Source organism: Diceros bicornis, chromosome 2 (genome assembly GCF_020826845.1).
Source record: "Diceros bicornis minor isolate mBicDic1 chromosome 2, mDicBic1.mat.cur, whole genome shotgun sequence".
Classification (NCBI taxonomy): domain Eukaryota; kingdom Metazoa; phylum Chordata; class Mammalia; order Perissodactyla; family Rhinocerotidae; genus Diceros; species Diceros bicornis.
This window is the reverse complement of record NC_080741.1, coordinates 32,849,775-32,852,801: the sequence shown is the minus strand read 5'-3', so window position 1 is coordinate 32,852,801 and position 3,027 is coordinate 32,849,775.

Genomic DNA, 3,027 nt, shown 5'->3' with positions numbered 1-3,027 from the left:
ACAGGACAGCATTTTAGAATATATCCACTAACTTCAGAAAGATATGAAAGGATATTCATTTTTAGAAAAGAATAAACAGAATATCATGGAAATTTAAAATTTGATCACCAAAATTTAAAAAGTCAATTGATATGGTGACTGTCGTAATGGACATTATTTTGTCATAATGGACAAAATAAAAATCAATGAACTGCAAGACAGAGCTAAGGGTTTTCCACAGAATGCAACCTAAACTTAAAAAATGATGCATAAGTATAAGAGAAATGAATAAATTAGGAAACAAGCAAGCAAAAACAAAGAACGAATAGAGTGGATCACAGTGGATTGCCATAAAAAAAAAAAAATCATAGCCTGAGTGGCTTAAACAACAGTCTTAACAGCAAACAAATTTATTTTCTCAGTTTTGGAGGCTGGAAGTCCAAGCTTAGGGTTCCAGCTGATTTGGTTTCTGGTGAGAGCTCTCTTTCTGGGTTATAGATAGCTGCCTTCTGACTATGTCCTTTCTCACATAGCCTTTCTTCAGTGCATGAGCAAAGAGAGAGAGAGAGCTCTCTGCTGCCTTTTCTTAAAAGGACACTAATCCTATCAGATCAGGCACCCATTTTTACAACTTCATTTAACCTTAATTCCTTCCTTAGAGGCTCCACCTCCAAATATAGCCACACTGCAAATTACAGCTTCAACGTATGAATTTGGGGAAACACAAACATTCAGTCCATAACAATAAATAAAACCAAAGCTGGTTCTTTAAAAAGAGAAAATTCAAAACTAAATCATATTAGAAACATAATTATAGAACCTTAGAAAGATTGAAAAGTTCCTAGAGGATAACTTGTATATGTTTAACCCAAAAGGAAATTTAAAAAGCCAGGTAAGGAGACTATAGGAAAAGACGATGTTAATCTCACTTAGGAAAGTAGATTTTTTTTCCCTCCCCAAAGCCCCAGTACATAGCTGTATATTCTAGCTCTAAGTCCTTCTAGTTCTTCTATGTGAGCTGCCACCACAGCATGGCTACTGACAGACGAGCGGTGTGGTTTCAAGCCCGGGAACCAAACCCACGCTGCCAGAGTTTGCCGAAGGGAAAGTAGATTTTAAGTCTACTAGCTAAAACAGATCAGATCTGTAAAATAAATCAGATCTATTGGAAGAATATTAAGGGAAAAATTGATCATGGCCAAATAGGCAATGAGAAGTAAAAGTTAATTAGTCCAAGACTGGTTCCCTGCAAGCTGGCCTCCCAAAAAACGTGGCGTCTTACAAAGCTCCATGGAAACTGGGTATGGCCCAGAGCCTAAGACAATCAATGCTCATCAATGTTTGGACCCCAACCCCCCTCAAGTCAGGGAAAGGGGTGGTGCTAACCCAATCGTGTCTACCGACGTGGCCTACTAGTGTGGCCTACTGGCATGGCAATCTTACTGTTAACTTGCAGCATCTTACACCTATAACTACAAGGATTAGATTTCACTTGGGCTGGGACTTCCCATCAACCCTGAATGTCATGCCGTCAGGATAGCATTGGAATCAAAGTTCTGCCACATCACATTACTATCGTATTCTGGTCCCTGATCACGTCAGGGGAGGAGCTGGTGTTTCTCTATTTATCCATTAAAAGCTCCACAGCTCAATGGTCAAGATCCCTCTAATGAAATTTGGCATATGGCCCTAGTAGATTGCTATGCTTTGTTTCAGAGTGGAACGAGGCAATGGAGACTCACCACTGACCCCCGTCCCTGTGAGCTTTCTCTAGCAAATACTGCTCCAGCGGGTCTGATATGCGTGCTGCTTGACCACTTGCATTGTTTGCAATGACATACCACATTACAGATTCAAGAAGGTAAACCATATTATCATCTTAATATTTGCCACCCCAAAAGCATGTGAGAAATTCAACATTTAATCATGATGTTTACAACAAAAAATAAAGTTCAATCTCAACCTAGCAGCATTTATAAAAATAAATTCCAGATTGACTAAACACTAATGTAAAAAAGTATAAATTAACATGTATAACATTGAAGTATAAATGTATTTGTATGTAAAACACAAAAGTCATAAAAGAAAGATTGATAAACATGTTGAGATTAAATCTTCTGTGTAAGTAAAACTAAAAATTAATTAAAACCATAAAATAAGTTGAAAGGAAACTTGAAAAAGACAAGTATGAAATATTTTCAATATACAGACATATGGACTAACATTCAGAACACATAGAGTATGAAGTGAATGTACTCAGTAGAAGAGCTTCAGGAAAGCAGGGAAGACTCAAGGTTGCTTTTCTGTTTACATTGCTTTTTAAATTTTGTAAGACTAAATTTATTTAATAGCCTAAAGTTAGATATCAGTATCTAACAACATAAAAAGTACAAAACAGATTTGTGATTTCTAATATATTAATACAAAGTATATGACTACATAGAGTACATTCCCTGAGCAAAGAGAGGGGAATTTTTAAAATCCATTTTTAAAAATAAGCACTAAGTCACATTTTTATAAAGTAGGCAAAATGTTCTTCCCTCATTATAAAAAGTCTGAACTGGTGATGTTGAGTTTTTAGAAAAGTAGCAATGAAAGTACTTTGGTTTGGGCTAGAACGAGACAGACTTTTAATGAAGATTTTAGAATTCAAGAGCCACACATGCAGGATTCCTTAATCACCTAACATCTCAAAGTTTAGAAAACCTGACTAAAAGAAGCCACTCCAAAACCAACCTGCTCAGCATTAATACACATCTCTTTTCTTCTAGTAGAATTTTTCTTTGATATAAAATGAAAAAAAAATCCAAATAGGTTAAAACATGCCAAATGCCCACTCCATACAGGTAAATACTTCACAAAGGTCAACTGAATCCAGAGCTAAAACTGAATCGTGCAGGTTTTCATCAGTCATATAACACAAACAAAGTCAATTATTTACATACATGGTAAGCCCTCTAAGATATGTACCCCAAGAAGCATTAACCTTTGTTTTGTGCCATCTTGAAGACTTGCACATTTTATTTTTCAGATAGTGTAACATTTTAA